Below are 18,168 nucleotides of genomic sequence, written 5' to 3'. Positions count from 1 at the left end.
CCTTTTAATTAATATTTTAATTAAATTTTTATTAATTTTTTAAATTTTGAGATAGGGTCTCACTAAATTGCCCAGGTTGTCCTTGACTTGTGATCCTCCTGCTCAGCCTTCTGTGTAGCTGGGGTTATGGATATATACAAGGTCTGGCTGCATGTAAGGGCATATCAAGTAAAGGAAATTGTAGTCTTTTGTTTTCATGATATGAGTAGTTCAAGGAAGCAGTATTAGTTTAAGGGAATACATGTTTTCTGTGTATTCTCTGTGTAGAATAAATTGGGATATATTCTTGTCTTATAGAAGTTTCATGGTTTGTTTTTGTTTGTTTGGGTACTGGGGATTGAATTCAGAGGCACTCGACCACTGAGCCACATCCCCAGCCCTATTTTTTGAATTTTATTTAGAGACAGGGTCTCACTGAGTTGCTTAGCCTCTTGCTGTTGCTGAGCCTGGCTTTGAACTTGTGATCCTCCTGTCTCAGCCTCCTGAGCCATTGTGCCCGGCCAGAAGTTTGATGTTTTGACAAGATTTATAAGAAATTATGAGGGCTGGGGTTGTGGCTCAGTGTTGGAGCACTTGCCTAGCATGTGTGAGGCACTGGGTTCGATTCTCAGCACTGCCTATAGATGAATGAATAAAATAAAGGGCCATCAACATCTAAAAAGAATATTAAAAAAAAAAAGGAAATTGTGAAAGGCCTCACCTTTTGAATTTTTTGAAGCTTTTATCTTTTACTGATTTGCTACATCATCAGATGTTACTGAAGTTGTGTCCCAGGGTTATTATGAAAGGTCAATAATATTTAGCATTTTATGCACAGTTTGCACAAATGACACATGTAAATAAATACATTTAAGGTGCTCAAAGGGGCTTTGACTAGTAGGAAGAAATTTATTTGCTAATATTAAAAAACAGTTTGCATGTGCAGTTAACCGTTCAGGCTTCTGTGTTAGTTATCTTGAAAGCAATTTTCTGTTTATAAAACTTGTTTAAAGGTAATTATTTTGCAGTGTGTATATGTATTGAAATGTCACATGGTACTCCATAATGTAACAATAAAAAAAAATAAAGGTGATAATCTTGATATAAAATACTGAAATTTTAATCTGAATTTTCTGAACAGAAGAGGATTTCTACCTCGTTTTTTGCCTTTACGAGAAAAAGACAACAAAAAACTTCGACTTTTCACTTTGTGCTTTTACCATTGTCAAATTCTCAAGTGTGTACTTGGGACGAGGGATTGCTTGTCTGAAGCAGCATTACGGCATTCCTTGAGAGAATTCACATACCAGAACCTCAGCTATCTGTTAGCAGGTGACATTGGGTAAATTACTTAACCTTTCTCTTCCTGTTTTCATATCTATAAGATGAGGATAATAACTACCTTGTAGAGTTTTTGGAAATATTTTAAGTAACACAGGTGCTCCATAAATGGTAATTATTATAGGCATGATGTCTGCAATTCAGCTCAACTGTATTTTCTTGGGTTGGCAATGTGAACAAATTATCTGGCTTTTCCTGACACCAGTGGCTACCTGAATCAAGTTTATGCTTTTTCTATAAGAGTAAAACTTTATAATAATAGCTTAAATATTCAGTACTGAGATGAAACCTGGGGTACTGTACCACTGAGGTATAGCCCGGGCCTCTTTGTAATTCCAGACAGGGTCTCACTTTGTTTTTGGTTCTGACCTCAAATTTGTAATCCTCCTACCTCAACTTCCTGAGTTGCTGGGATTACAGGTGTGCGCCACCACACCTGGTGATATTTATTTATTCATAATATTTTCATGTGAAATAAAAATCAATGATGATTAGAGTATTCTTTTAGTGTTTCTCTTATTTATTTTTATAGAACAGATAAAAGCAATGTCTGTTTACTCAGGATAAAGAGATACTTTTTTTTTTTTTTTTTTTTGGTACCAGGGATTGAACTCAGGGGCACTCAACCACAGAACCACGTTCCCAACCCTCTTGTGTATTTTATTTAGAGACAGGATCTCACTGAGTTGCTTAGCACCTCAATTTTTGCTGAGCTAGCTTTGAACTCGCAATCCTTCTGTCTCAGTCTTGCACCACCATGGCCCTGCAAGAGGTGCTATTTTGATTCTAGATGATTTCTGTCCTAGAAAGAAGAATTTTGCTTGTAGGGAGTTGTCCCAAGGAATTAGAATAATTCCTACATAAGTGACAGTCATTTGCTTTTTTGAAGTGTTGCCAGTGTAGCATGAAGTCTCTAATCAGATGTGGCAGGTGATTCTCACCGGCCCCCCAAGTCCTGGGGTTTGAACCTAGGGGCGCTCTACTACTCAGCTTCATCCCCAGTCACTTTATATTATTTTGAGACAGGGTGTTGCTAAGTTGATGAGGGTTTCACTAAATTGCCTAGGCCGGCCTGGAACTTGTGATCCTCCTGCTTAAGCCTCCCAAGTAGCTGCGTTTACAGATGTGTGCCATCTTGCCAGAAACATGTGTTTCTCTTTTATTGTCTGCTCATCTGAACATTGTCAGTGAGATCAGGTAGCTCAGTTCCCAGCGTAAAGTCTGCAAAAGCCTGAGCAGTTTTCTCTAATTAGAGGATCCAGCTATTAGAATTTACTGAGCACCAGTGACTATTATAAAAAACAAACACATCACTCTAAACCAAAAATATAGTAAGTTCTCAGAAAGCTCTCAGATATAGAGATGTATTTATGAGGAATATTGCAAAGGGTTTGCATGTCCATTTAGATATTAAACTTTTGGCTTATACAGAGATAAAATATGTGCTGTATTGGTCCCTCCCCCTTTTTGAGAAAACAAATTTTACTATACACAGAAACTTAGTCTTAATAGTGTATTCTTGCTAACCACACAAGTTCTGGTGAGCAAAATTTCTTCTTTTTTGGGTAAGATTTTGCATATGTTTAGTAACACTAATTTTTTTAAAAATATTTTTTTAGTTGTTGATGAACCTTTTATTCTATTCATTCATCTGTATTGTGGTGCTGAGGATTGAACCCAGGGCATCACAGATGCCAGGCAACTGTACTACCACTGAGCCACAACCCCAGCCCCAGTAACAATATTTTTTAGATAAAATTTGCATACTATAAAATTTACCATTTAAAAATGTACAATTGGATGGAGCTAGAGAATATCATGGTAAGTGAAATAAGCCAATCCCAAAAGACCAGAGGTGGAATGTTTTCTCTGATAAGTGGATGTTGATCCATAGTGGGGTGTGGGTAGGGATGAATGAAGGAACTTTGGATTATGCAGAGGGGAGTGAAGGGAAGTTATGGGAAGAATGGTAGAATGAGACACATTCATGTATGAAAAAGTTTTTAAAAAATGGTATAAAAAAATGTACAATTGGGTGGTTCTAGTATGTTCATAAGATTGTACCACTAATTTCATGTAAACATTTTAAAGAAAGACATGTCTTTTATCATATTCAATTACCTCTGATTTTCTATTTTTAAAAATTTGTTCTAATTAGTTATACATGACAATAGAATAGATTCTGATGCATCATACATAAATGAAGTGTAACTTCTCATTCTTCTGATTGTACATGATATAGGATCACACTGGTCGTGTAGTCATGTATGCACATAGGATATCAATGTCCGATTCATTCTACTATCCTTCCTCCATACCCTGCCCCTCCCTTCACTCCCCTTTGCCTAATCCAAAGTACCTCCGCTCTTCCCTAGTGCCCACCACCCACATTGTGATTTAGTGACTGCATAGCAGAGAAAACATTCAGCCTTTATTTTTTTGGCATTGGCTTATTTCACTTAGCATGATATTCTCCAGCTCCATCCATTTACTAGCAAATGCTATAATTTCATTCTTCTTTAAGGCTGAGTAATACTTCATTGTGTATATATACCACATTTTCTTTATCCATTCATCTGATTTTCTGTTTTACTTTGAGGAAACCTATTTTGTCCTTGGACTTTCCTCTGACCTCTTAAGAAGTTTGCAGTTTTGCTGTAGTTTCACTCTAGTGACTGATCATATAGTTTTGTTTTACCCAGTCCTAATTTGCCAGATCCTCTCTTGAAGGATAACTGCTTTACTAGTTTTGAGTCCTTAAACATCTGTGTCTGTATTATTGTAATTTCTGTTTTGGAATGGGAGAAGGTAGAAAACAGTGTCATATTGGGTGACTCTGTCATAAGGCTGAATGTTGTTCTTTTAATAGTGGAATATTTCTTGTTAACCATTTCCTCTTTCCTCTTGCATGACCAGTTAAGTTTTATGATAAAACTTATTTTTTTTGTATCCAGCTAAAGATAATCATTTTCCTTACCTAGAGGCTCACAAGACTGTCATGCAAGTATTTTTTAAACTGCTGTATGTTTCCTAAATAATTATCTTCATTCCTAGAGAAGCTTTATGTTTTTTTCCATTTGATTTCTGTAAGATTCATACAGGACATTATAGTTTTCTAATACATTTATTTTCCCTGGACAGTGAAAATATTGTTGATATAACTTTGTATACAGGTATAAATAGAGATAAGCAATAGATATAGAACTTGACTTTGTCCCCTTTATTTGTGTAGCCTATTTTAAGTCTTAGGGACTGGCTTTCTGAAATAAATTTTAAGTGTTATTTTCCAGCATACTATTATTTTTGATCCAGAGTAAACTATAATTATCTCATTAACCACAAAGCATGTCTCTTCCAGTTCTTTAGTATCTACTGAAGAATTTTTCACATTTTAGAATCATTCTTTATCCTTCCGCTGGTGCTTGAGATCTCTAATGTGATGGGACCTCTTGTGTCATATTGCCTAGGGGGAGGGTGGAGAGTGGCTTCTTTTTCCTCTCCTTGTATCCTCTCTTGTGGGTTTAGTGTGATGATACAGGTTACCTGTAGCATTCTTTGCTGAACCTTTGTCAGGAAAATGCTATGCTGATTGCTTAAGATACATCCCTCTTTGAACAAAATGTTAAAGTATTAGGTAAACCTGCTTAGAGTTGAGCCAGAGACTTCTGTCTGCCCCCACCCTGAGGCTAGGGATTGGAGCTGTGAAATGTTTGGGGGAGGGATGGAATGGAGGTTAGAAGACTGTTTTATTAGTTATTTGTCTTTTATTTCATTTTCTTTTGGGCTACTAATCTTGATTCTTATTTATTTCTAACAGCTTAGTATAAATTTAGGATAATACCATTTTGTCACATCTTGTGTTTCAGACTTTTGCCTATAAATTATGCTCATGTTATTGATATGCAGTCTTAAATGTTCCTGGAAGTTGAATTTGTCAATCTTTTTCTTGGTGATTTCTTCCTTTTCTACTTAGTTCTTTTGCGTGCTGATATTTTAAAAAAGACTCCAAATCCTTTTGAAATTTGTTTGGGGTATGGGTGCAGGTAAGGATTAACTTTAAAAAAAATTTCCCTAATACCCATTTGTTTGGTACAATTGATTTTTAAAAATAATACCGTCTACTAATGTTTTTTGCAGTGCTGGGGATTGAACGCAGGCCTTTGTGCATGCCCACCTCTACCAGTGTTTTGAATAGACTTTTCTTAGTTCTTAGTGTCCTTATAAAAAATAACCTGAGTCTGGGTAATTTATAGACAACATGAATTTCTTTTTCTCCCTGTTCTGGAGGGTGGGAACGTTGTGTTCTCACATGGTGGAAGGGATGGAAGAAGAGTGCTCACTTCTACCTTGCTAGTCCCATTCATGAGGGCTCTGCTTCCATGACTTAATCACCTCCCAGAGGCCACACCTCTTGAATACTGTTACGTGACATTAAGTTTCAATGTGAATTTTGGAGGGAACACCTCCATTCAAACCACAACATTGCCCTTTCAGTAGTGCTTTGGAACATACCTTTATTTTTTTCCAATTTATTACTTCGTTGTAGGCTCTATTCTGTTTCTTTGATTTGCCTGCAATTTCTTATACCAGGAGTGTACACTTTCAAAGAATCTGTCTTTTTACTCTCAGTAATATAGATCCCCCGCTGAATTTTTTTGATCCCTCCCTACATTGTCTTCTAGATCTTGGTCCTACTTGATATTTACTGATTTAGGTTTTTACATGTTATAACATATTCAGGTCTTGTGACAACCCAGTGATGTTGATGTCACAGCAGTGTTTTATAGATGCAGAAATTAAGAGTGTAGATGAATTCAGTACTTTGTCTAAGATCACATTAAGCTGAGGATTCAAACTCAGACAATCTGACTTTCGAGTTCAGGTGGTTAACCACAATATTTAAGCTTAAATTATTTTGTCAAGTTTCACAAGAACTTTTGTTTAAAAATTAATTAGTTTGAACCTGTATATCCTCTTATGGAGAACTGGGCATCTTTGCAATGTAGAGTTTACATAATTGTTTTTTCCTGAGTTTGGCTATTCTGGTCCTCTGTGTGTTTCTCTGATTTGTTGGAGTATTTATGTACTTCAGTAAGTTTTACTAGTATTCTTTCTAAGTTCTGTGTATATCATTAGTTTTTTCTTAGATACCTATTTTATTGGTATTTTATTATAAGTGGTTTCCTCTCTTCCCTTTTTGATGGATCATGAAATAGACCTGGATGAAAAGAAAACTGTTGAGGTGTAGTATGTTTTGTGTCTCGCACTTTTGCTTTACAATAACAATACTGATTATCTTCTCTCTTCATAGGAAATATATTTCAGAAAATGTTTAGAAATGAGATAGTTAATAATGTGATTGTCAATTTATGTTGGGGGTGTGCATCCCAAAAGTAGCTTAAAGGAAGTATGAAATTTCTAGATAATATACTGTGTTTAGGCTGAGATCAATTGTGTAACTGGTTGAGATTTCTTTCTAGAAACTCAGAGTCCCTGGGGAGAGTGTTCCAATCATTTTCTTATTGCCTTGTTGGCTAGAAAGTCTTTGGCTGGGCACACACCTGCCCTTAGTCGTGGTGAGGGTAGGAATTTTTCCTGATGGGCGTGGATGCAGAGGAGAGACCTGATGTTTTTCATTTGGCCAGTGATGTTTCCATAGAAGAATGGAAAATCATCCTTGCCCTGTGGCTATAGATGATTGCATTTGGTGTAAGGAAGGCTGATTAAATGTATATATTTTATCATAAAGCACTGAACTATGTTCAGTTTCAAACTATGAACCGTTTGAAAAGAAATAAATATTTGTAATAATAACTGTTAGTATTTTGTGTACTTAATAAGTCCTAAAAGATTTGTTGTTTTTCTGAAACCTCTTATTAGTTTTAATAGTTTTCTGTGTACATTTCAGGTTGTAGTGTCTGTTTGTTCTATACTATGATGATGATTTGGGACAAAACCAGTGATGTTTCGTATGTAGTATTCTCATCTTTACAATTTTAAACAGTTTGTAATTGTGACTTTGATGTCTTTATTGCCTCAAGTATCCAATGCTTTCCACTTTCATTCAAAACATGCCTTTAGTGTTCACTGTGTGTTAGGAACTCCTGGGTGCAGGGGATGCAGGAAATAGTACATGAAACAGATCTTATGTTGTGGTCAAGTTTGGGGAATATTGAACAATAAATAAGCACGCATGTCCTCTCTACTCAAAAATTTTTAAAAGTTTTTTCTTTTATGTACCATGGTATGATTTATTTTGAAGATGAACCTTTATGTTTGACTTAAATGGTAGTTCAATAGTTATGTATATGTCTGTTAACCATAAAAATTTAAACTCCACATTCTATATCCTCATTTCTTATGTGCTTGATCTGTCAACAGTTGTCTTCTGCTTAAATTGTGTATCTGTCAACCTGTCCTTGTATTTTGCACAGTTTTTACTTTATGTATTTAATTTTATGCTGTTTGGTGTATAAGGCTTTTGACTAAGAGATCTTCAGTGTGACTTGTACTGCTTATCCATATAAAAGGCCTTGTTTGTCCATTTTAATGATTTTGGCCTGAATCACATTCTGATTTCATCATTCTTTTTGTTTAGTTTTCCTGATGACTGTTTATGCTTTTTTCAGTTTCTGTCGTCGTCGTCGTCGTCGTCTTCTTCTTCTTCTTCTTCTTCTTCTTCTTCTTCTTCTTCTTCTTCTTCTTCTTCCTCCTCCTCCTCCTCCTCCTCCTCCTCTTCCTCTTCCTCTTCCTCCTCCTCCTCCTTCTCCTCCTCCTCCCCTCCCCCCTCCCCCCTCCCCCCTCCCCCTCCCCCTCTTTTAAACTTTCCATGTACTTTTGTTTCAGGTATGTTTAATATACTTTAGATTGAACCCAAGAAGTTGCAATTTTTGTTGCTCAAAAAATGCTATGTGTTGGCAATTTCATATGATTTGGCCTATGGTCAGTTGTCATTTTTTTGTAATCATCATATTTTGACCACATATGAGCATCTTTCAGTAGGCATACAGTATGTATATCAATAATTAGTAGCATTTACTGAGCACTTACATCTACTCTTGTGAGCACATTACTTACGGTTAACTCATTTTATGTTTACAACAATCCTACAATGGATACATTTATGCTCTCATTTTTATATCTGAAAAATGAAGATATGGAGAGATTAAATAAGTAAAAAAATTGATCAGTTTAGAAGCCACAGTTCAAAAATCAGGCATTCTCAGTCTGTCTTGGAGTCAACACTGATCAGCTTGGCTTAGATTCCTCTTTAATTACCTTCATTTTGAACTCTCAGTAGTAACCATTCTCTTCTCCTTGATGGTAAGATGGTGGTGGTAAAGAAATCTGCAAGGATAGACTCTAGTTAATTCTAAAGATTGGGCCTGTTAGAGTGGAATATGACACCTTAGAGCCTGATTCTAGGAAATTGAGTTCTTGACTCTATACCTTACTTATGGAAAAGTGCTGAGATTATAATTAGTTACTCTAGGCATAGTCTCTCTGTCTCTCTTTTTCTTTTTTCTACAGGGGATTGAACCCATGGGCACTTTACAACTGAGCTACATCCCCAGCCCTTCTTAATTTTGATTTTGAACTAAGTTGCTGAAGCTGGCCTTGAACTTGCTGTTCTCCTTCAGCCTCCCCAGCAGCTGGAGTTCCAGGTCTGTGTCACTTGGGTGAGCTGAGTAGGCATGATCTCTTGAATAGTCAGAGAATGGCTAGAAAGCTATAAAAGCAGAAAGCAACTGAAAGAGATGGACAAAAAATAAGAGGTTGCCAGGAACTTGGGGAAGTGGAGAATGGGGAGTGAAGTGATTGCTGGTGGGTATAGGGTTTGCTTTGAAATGACTACTGGTGATGGTTGTACAATGTGAATATGAAAAACCACGGAATTGTATAAAGAAGAGAAAATAACAGTTTGAGTTTTTTGGTAAATGGATCCTTTGGTGAGGGCTAAAGGCCAGGAAGCTTGACCCTCTAGTGAAGGAGGACACAGCTGATTTCCAGCAGTATTTTATGTTCTTTATTTATAATGATGGAATTTGTAATTTTGGCCTGTGTTTGCTGATGTCTTTTTATCATTATCATTACTGCAATGCAGAATCTTTTTACTTTTTTTGCTGAGTTTGGTTTTCTTCTCATTATCCATCTAGTTTAATTCTTGGAATTTTTTATTTATTTTTTGGCTATGCCATCTTTTCCTTTTCTTATGTCATAAGTATTAGTAGTATGGTTCTTAATTTTAAGAAAGTGGTACATATTTTATTTTTATTTTATTGGTTACTTTTTTGTGGGGGAGATACCAGAGGTTGAACCCAGGGGCACTTAACCACTGAGCCACATCCCCAGCCCGTTTTTATATTTTATTTAGAGACAGGGTCTCACTGAATTGCTTAAGACCTTGATAAGTTGCTGAGGCTGATTTTGAACTTGTGATCCTCATGCCTCAGCCTCCCCAGCTCCTGGGATTACAGGTATGCACCACTGCCCCTGGGACATAAGTGTTCTTTAAAAACATTTTTTGTAGCAAAATTTTTCTTTAATTTTTAATAAGAATGCTCAAAATATAGTTGATCCCCATTATTTAGTAGTTAAAACTATAGTTGATGAGAACACTAATGTAGTGAATACTGAAGCTAATATTTGCAAAGGATATACAGGGTTAGGATTTTGGAAATGTCTAGTCTCAACATTTTTGGCCAACCAGTTAATATATAACATTTTGTGTTTCTTTCTGTTTAAAGATGCCTTATTTAATGTGTGTTGTTGATTAATTAATATTTAAATCATGACTAAAGAACACATACCTAACACATGTTTTCTTCATATGTACATCACAGTGTTTTATGCTTAAGGAATAGTAGACATTACTTCATTACTGTTTTTGGGCACTGTTTGAAATAGTAAAATCACAAATGGACAAATAAAAAATGTGAAAAACAGGACACTGAATAGATCATAAAAAGGCTGCTTGCTGCAGCTGAAGGCGAAGGATTACCTTGTTTAACCTCAGCTGGGAATATGTTTAACATAACTCCAGTGTTTTGTTACTTGTTGCATGTCTACAAACATGCAAGTACAGGGAAATTAGTTTTCAGAGAACTATAGAGAACTAAGAGTGAATAGTGAAAATCAATGATACAGTACTAAGTTGAAATTACTGTTGTTGATATAGTGATTTTTGCATATTGCTTCAGGGAATTAACATTGAAGCTGGTTGCAGGAAAATCAAAAAGTTCAAAAAGAATAGTGGCTATTCTTAGAATTAATGGTTATGAAAAAATATTTTTATATTCACTCTATTGGTGATTATTCATAGAAAACATGAGATTTACCTTTAAAGAGAAAATAAATGTTAAAGTAATTATATATTTGTGGTTTTCATTAAGAATTTGAGATTGTTTTTGTGTGTGGCAATTAAGAGTAAGAGGCACATGAAAAATCAAATAAGCTAGAGGTACTTGAGATGCCTTTGTAAAGTTCTTTTGTAGGTGGTAGCCAACAATCTGGTATTCCTAGGCTGGGAAACACATACATGTTTACTCTTTGGGAAACTGAGAGTGTAAGCTGGCATACTATTCTATTCCTGATAACAAAATTTTATACCTGTTGATACTCTAGTTATCTGAATGTGAGTTAATTTTTTAAAAAATCTGTGTATGAGCTAGATGGATATATCTAAAAAACATCAATTTTTTTCAAATCCATAAACCCACAGGGTGGTATCATTTTGCCAGAGTGGATAATCTGGGGAGATTTTTGAAATTGCTTTTGGTGGTACAAATTATGTTTTGAAGAATACAGAATTTCTTGTGTCTAGTTTATGCTGCTTCAGTGCTTCAGAGCTTTAAATTTTCTATGCCTTTTTAGTTTTTCTTTTTTCTTCTTATGGTTATTTACTTGATCTTTGTGGGATTGAGATAATTTTTGTTTCTTGCTTTATTTCTTTTCTAGTCAAATTGGTCCTTGTGGGACTGGGGGTTTGACTCAGTAGTGGAACATGTGCTTATCGGCATACATGAGGCCCTGGGTTCAATCCCCAGCACTGCAACAAACAAACAAACAAACCAATCCTTGGAACACAAAGGAGAGTGCTATATGAAGATGGAGATAGAGGTTGGAGCGATGTGAATATAGACCAAGGAGTGCCAAGGACTGCCCACAACATCAGAAGACTAGAAGCTGGAGGAAGGAAGACAATAGTAGTTTTTTTGATGCTTAAAGATTGAAGAGTGGCATGGCTCTGAAGTCTATCCTTGAGTGGACTCGAATTGTCATTTCAGTAGTAGAGCCAGTAACTTGCCCTTGAAGACAGAAGCTTGATAGGGATTCTAACTCTGTACCTCCACAGAAGACTACCCACTTCCTAGCAGTGATATTGGAATATTTAATGCCTCATCACATCACGGCACAAGGAGGTGTTTTCTCAGAGTACCGGGTGTCAGCATTTTCCTTATGTGTTTGGACTTTGACCCAGTGACCCTTAAAAACATTTACCTTGACTCCATTTTATAGAATTACAGAGCACATGAAAAGTTAGTAAAGAAAAAATTACAGCCTCACTGTCTTATTCCTGTTTGTTATATTCTGCATTTATATAAATAATCTTTATAGATTACAGTGCCTTCTACTTTGAGAAAAGATCAAAAGTCTTTTCAGTTGTGTCCCTATTTCATTCATATCTGAAGTGACTGTGACTTTTCATGTTTGGACAAATTTCTTTTCCTGTCCTTGTTTGTAGCCATCATTTTACATGTCATGCTTCTTTGACTCAGAAGGAGGTGCTCACTTTGATCATTACCTTTTGTTTTAATCTTTTCCCATCATTATGGTAGTTTTAGAGACTGTTCTTTAGTAATATATGGTATTTCATCATTTGTTTTATTTAGGTGTCATATAATGTGCTGTATACTAAAGTCAGCTTTGCATCACTATGATCAGGATACCCAACAAGAACAACTTAGGGGAAGAAAAATTTATTTGGGGCTCATGGTTTCAGGTGTCTCAGTCCATAGATGACCAATTCCATTGCTCAGGGCTGAAGATGAGGCAGCATAACATCTGAGAGGCAAGGCAAACTCTGTAAAAGTCAAAAACAAGTCACATATATCCAATATACAGTGGTATAGAGTTAATGTTCCTATTCCAAAAGGGAGGAATAGGGGCATAGAATGCAGAATAGGGCCAAAGCAAGACCTAAATTCAGCCAGGCAAACCAGTCTTGTAACTCTGTGTATAGTGTGTGGGACATGTGGTGGTGAGGTGTGCTTTCTAAAGGGCTTGATCAAGGGCAGGGCAGCCAGAGACTTCCCCAAGCAGCCCTGCTCCCTCCGGTGGCAGGCGCCATCTACAGCCAGTTCCTCTGAGCAGACCCGCCCAGTAAGAGCTTTTCCACACAGAGCCAGCCCCCAACCCTGGAACCAGTAGCGGGCTAGGGGCAGCTTTCTTTGGAAGCACTGCATTATCAAGTTCCTCCAAGACTTCAGGCTACTGTAGGCTGGGAGGTGATATACTGGAAAACTACAGGGATACTATAAGCCAAAGAGGAAATCTGCAATATCTCAGAGTTCCACTGATATCTGACCAATATGAGAAAACAAGGGAAGAAAATGTCCCAAACAAACCTAGATACTATAGCAGTAAAACCCAATGACAGCACAGCAGAAGAAAGGTCAGAAAGGGAGTTCAGAATGTACATAATTAAAACAATCAGGGAAGCAAACGAGGAGATGAAAGAGCAAATGCAGGCATTGAAGGAGGAGATGAAAGAGCAAATGCAGGCTTTAAATGATTGCACCAGTCAACAGTTAAAAGAGCAAATATGGGAAGCAAAAGATCATTTCAATAAAGAGTTAGAGATACTGAAAAAAAAAAAAACAAAAAAAAAACAAATCCTTGAAATGAAGGAAACAATAAACCAAGTTAAAAACTCCATAGAAAGCATAACCAATAGGATAGAACACCTGGAAGACAGAACCTCAGACATTGAAGAAAAAATATTTAATCTTGAAAACAAAGTTGACCAAACAGAGAAGATGGTAAGAAATCATGAACAGAATCTACAAGAATTATGGGATATCATGAAAAGGCCAAATTTAAGAATTATTGGGATTGAGGAAGACTTAGAGAAACAAACCAAAGGAATGAACAATCTATTCAATGAAATACTATCAGAAAATTTCCCAAATCTGAAGAATGAAATGGAAAACCAAGTACAAGAGGCTTATAGGACTCCAAATATACAAAATTACAATAGACCCACACCAACATACAAAATAAAGACAGAATTTTAAAAGCCACGAGAGAAAAGAATCAAATTACATTCAGGGGGAAACCAATAAGAATATCAGCAGATTTTTCAGTCCAGACCCTAAAAGCTAGAAGGGCCTAGAACAACATTTACCAAGCCCTGAAAGGAAACGGATGCCAACCAAGAATCTTATACCCAGCAAAACTTACATTCAGATTTGACGATGAAATAAAATCCTTCCATGATCAACAAAAGCTAAAAGAATTTACAAAAAGAAAGCTGGCATTACAGAACATTCTCAGCAAAATATTCCATGAGGAAGAGATGAAAAACAACGATGAAAATCAGCAATGAGAGGAACTAGCCTAAAGGAATATCCAAATAAGGGGGAAACCAAATCATGTCAAAAAACAAAAATGAGTCAAATGACTGGGAATACAAATCATATCTCAATAATAACCCTGAATGTTAATGGCCTGAACTCATCAATCAAAAGACATAGACTGGCAGATTGGATTAAAAAGAAAAATCCAACAATATGCTGCCTGCAAGAGACTCATCTCTTAGAAAGAGATACCCATAGATTAAAGGTGAAAGGATGGGAAAAAACATACCATGCACATGGACACAGCAAAAAAGCTGGAGTATCCATCCTCATTTCAGATAATGTGGACTTCAAGCCAAAGTGAGTCAGAAGGGATAAAGAAGGACATTTCATACTGCTTAAGGGAAGCATAAATCAGCAAGACATAACAATCATAAATATCTATACCCCGAACATTGACTCATCCATGTACGTCAAACAAATCCTTCTCAATTCCAGAAATCAAATAAACCACAACACAATAATACTAGGCGATTTTAACACACCTCTCTCACCACTGGATAGATCTTCCAAACAAAAATTGAATAAAGAAACCATAGATCTCAATAACACAATCAACAATTTAGACTTAGCGGATATATATAGAATATACCATCCAACAAAGAACAAATACACTTTCTTCTCAGCAGCACACGGATTCTTCTCTAAAATAGACCATATTTTATGCCACAAAGCTACTGTTAGCAAATACAAGTAGAGATACTACCTTGTATTCTATCAGATCATAATGGATTGAAATTAGAAATAAATGACAGAATAAAAAACAGAAACTTCTCCAATACCTGGAGATTAAATAATAATATGCTATTATATGATGAATGCATAACAAAAGACATCAAGAGGGAAATAAAAAATTTCTTAGAAGTAAACGAGAACAAAGACACATCATATCAAAATCTCTGGAACACTATGAAAGCAGTACTTAGAGGAAGATTTATTTCATGGGGCGCATTCAACAAAAGAAGTAGAAATCAACAAAAAAACGACAACACTACAGCTCAAAGCCCTAGAAAAAGAAGAGCAGACCAACACCAAAAGTAGTAGAAGACAGGAAATAGTTAAAATCAGAGCCAATGTCAGTGAAATTGGAACAAAAGAAACAATTGGAAAAATTAAAATAAATAGTTGGTTCTTTGAAAAAATAAACAAAATCGATAAACCCTTAGCCACACTAACAAAGAGAAAGAGGGAAAAAACTCATATTACTAAAATTCGGATTGAACAAGGAAATATCACAACGGACACGAGTGAAATACAAAACAATTAGAAACTATTTTGAAAATCTGTATTCCAACAAAACAGAAAACCTTGAAGACATCAACAAGTTTCTAGAGACATATGAATTACCTAAACTGAACGAGGAGGACATACACAACTTAAATAAATCAATTTCAAGCAATGAAATAAAGAGGTCATCAAAAGCCTACCAACAAAGAAAAGTCCGGGACCAGATGGGTTCTCAGCCGAGTTCTACAAAATCTTTAAAGAAGAGCTCATTCCAATACTCCTCAAAGTATTCCATGAAATAGAAGAGGAGGGAACCCTCCCAGACTCATTCTATGAAGCCAATATCACCCTGATACCTAAACCAGACAGATACACATCGAGGAAAGAAAACTTCAGACCAATATCCTTAATGAACATCGACGCAAAAATTCTCAACAAAAGTTTAGCAAATCGCATCCAAATTAAAAAGAGTGCACCATGATCAAGTGGGTTTTATCCCAGGGATGCAAGTTGGGGTCAACATCTGGAAATCAATAAATGTCATTCACCATATCAACAGACTTAAAGTTAAGAATCACATGATTATTTTGATAGATGCAGAAAAAGCATTTGATAAAATACAGCATCCCTTCATGCTCAAAACACTAGAAAAAATATGGATAGTGGGAACATTCCTTCACATTGTAAAGGCCATCTACGCTAAGCCCATGCATGGCCAATATCATTCTAAATGGTGAAAAGCTGAAAGCATTCCCCCTAAAAACTGGAACAAGGCAGGGATGCCCTCTTTCATCACTTCTATTCAACATCGTCCTTGAAACTCTAGCCAGAGCAATTAGACAGGCCAAAGAAATTAAAGGGATACGAATAGGAAAAGAAGAACTCAAACTATCCCTGTTTGCTGATGACATGATTTTATATTTAGAGGAACCTGGAAATTCCACCAGAAAACTTTTAGAACTCATAAGTGAATTCAGTAAAGTAGCAGGTTATAAGATCAATGCTCTTAAATCCAATGCATTTTTATACATGTGATGAATCTTCAGAAAGAGAAGTTAGGAAAACTACCCCATTCACAATAGCCTCGAAAAAAATAAAATACTTGGGAATCAATCTCACAAAAGAGGTGAAAGACCTCTACAATGAGAACTACAGAACACTAAAGAAATAAATTAAAGAAAACCTTAGAAAATGGAAAGATCTCCCTTGTTCTTGGATAAACAGAATTAATATTGTCAAAATGGCCATACTGCCAAAAGTGCTATATAGATTCAATGCAATTCCTATTAAAATCCCAATGACGTACCTTACAGAAATAGAGCAAGCAATTATGAAATTCATCTGGAAGAATAAGAAACCCAGAATAGCTAAAGAAATCCTTAGCAGAAAGAGCGAAGCACGGGGTATCGCAATACCAGATCTTCAACTCTACTACAAAGCAATAGTAACAAAAACGGCATGGTATTGGTACCAAAATAGACAGGTAGATCAATGGTACAGAATAGAGGACATGGACACAAACCCAAATAAATACAATTTTCTCATACTAGACAAAGGGGCCAAAAATATGCAATGGAGAAAAGATAGCCTCTTCAACAAATGGTGTTGGGAAAAGTGGAAAACCATATGCAACAGAATGAAATTAAACCCCTATCTCTAACCCTGCACAAAACTCAACTCAAAATGGATCAAGGACCATGGAATCAGACCAGAGATCCTGCATCTTACAGAAGAAAAAGTAGGTCCAAATCTTCAACATGTCGGCTTAGGATCAGACTCCTTAACAGGACTCCCATAGCATAAGAAATAAAAGCAAGAATCAGCAACTGGGATAGATTCAAACTAAAAAGCTTTCTCTCAGCAAAGGAAACTATCAGTAATGAGAAGAGAGAGCCTACAGAGTGGGAGAAAATCTTTGCCACTCATACTTCAGATAGAGCGCTAATTTCCAGAATCTATAAAGAACTCAAAAAACTCTACACGAAGAATACAAATAATCCAATCAACAAATGGGCTAAGGAAATGAACAGACACTTCACAGAAGAAGATGTACAAGTAATCACCAGATATATGAAAAAATGTTCAACATCCCTAGTAATAAGGGAAATGCAAATCAAAACTACCCTAAGATTTCATCTCACCCCAATTAGAATGGCGATTATCAAGAATACAAGCAACAATAGGTGTTGGCGAGGATGTGGTGAAAAAGGAACACTCATACATTGCTGGTGGGGTTGCAAATTAGTGCAGCCACTCTGGAAAGCAGTGTGGAGATTCCTCAGAAAGCTTGGAATGGAAACACCATTTGACCCAGCTATCCCACTCCTTGGCCTATACCCAAAGGACTTAAAATCAGCATACTACAGAGATACAGCCACATCAATGTTCATTGCTGCTCAATTCACCATAGCCAGATTGTGGAACCAATCTAGATGTCCTTCGGTTGATGAATGGATAAAGAAACTGTGGCATATTTATACAATGGAATATTACTCCGCAATGAAGAATGATAAAATTATGGCATTTGTAGGCAAATGGTCGAAATTGGAGAATATCATGCTAAGTGAGATAAGCCAATCTCAAAAAACTAAAGGACGAATGATCTCGCTGATAAGCGGATGAGGACATATAATGGGGGGTGGGACGGGCTAGCATTAGGTTTAGGGTTAGGTTTAGAGTTAGGCTAAGGAGAGCAGTAAGAATGAAGGAAAGAAGGACTGTGTAGAGGGAAAAGAGGGGTGGGAGGGGTGGGAGGGGTGGGAGGGGTGGGGGGGGAGGGGAAAAATATAATAAACATCATTACCCTATGTAAACATAAAAAAAATAAATAAATAAAAAAAAAAAAGAAAAAAAAAAAAAGAAATAAAAGCAAGAATCAACAACTGGGATAGATTCAAACTAAAAAGCTTTCTCTCAGCAAAGGAAACTATCAGTAATGAGAAGAGAGAGCCTACAGAGTGGGAGAAAATCTTTGCCACTCATA

The 18,168-nt window shown here is 36.3% G+C and overlaps 1 protein-coding gene across 5 annotated transcripts in view; it reads left to right on the top strand.

The window, feature by feature from the left end:
• Nucleotides 1-18,168, top strand: part of Rabgap1l (RAB GTPase activating protein 1 like) — a 663,388-nt gene that overhangs the window by 29,475 nt on the left and 615,745 nt on the right. The window contains exon 1 of one of the 5 annotated variants that reach the window (XM_047519816.1): nt 8,936-8,984. The exons of the other annotated variants lie outside the window; for them this stretch is intronic. The gene's annotated coding sequence lies outside the window, so the exon portion shown is untranslated. Of the gene's footprint in view, nt 1-8,935; nt 8,985-18,168 lie in introns of those variants that run through there. 5 annotated transcript variants of the gene reach the window in all.

Source organism: Sciurus carolinensis, chromosome 12, assembly GCF_902686445.1.
Source record: "Sciurus carolinensis chromosome 12, mSciCar1.2, whole genome shotgun sequence".
In the NCBI taxonomy this organism is placed as follows: Eukaryota; Metazoa; Chordata; class Mammalia; order Rodentia; family Sciuridae; genus Sciurus; species Sciurus carolinensis.
Note: the sequence above shows the minus strand (reverse complement) of the source record. Positions and strands in the feature narration are given on the sequence as shown.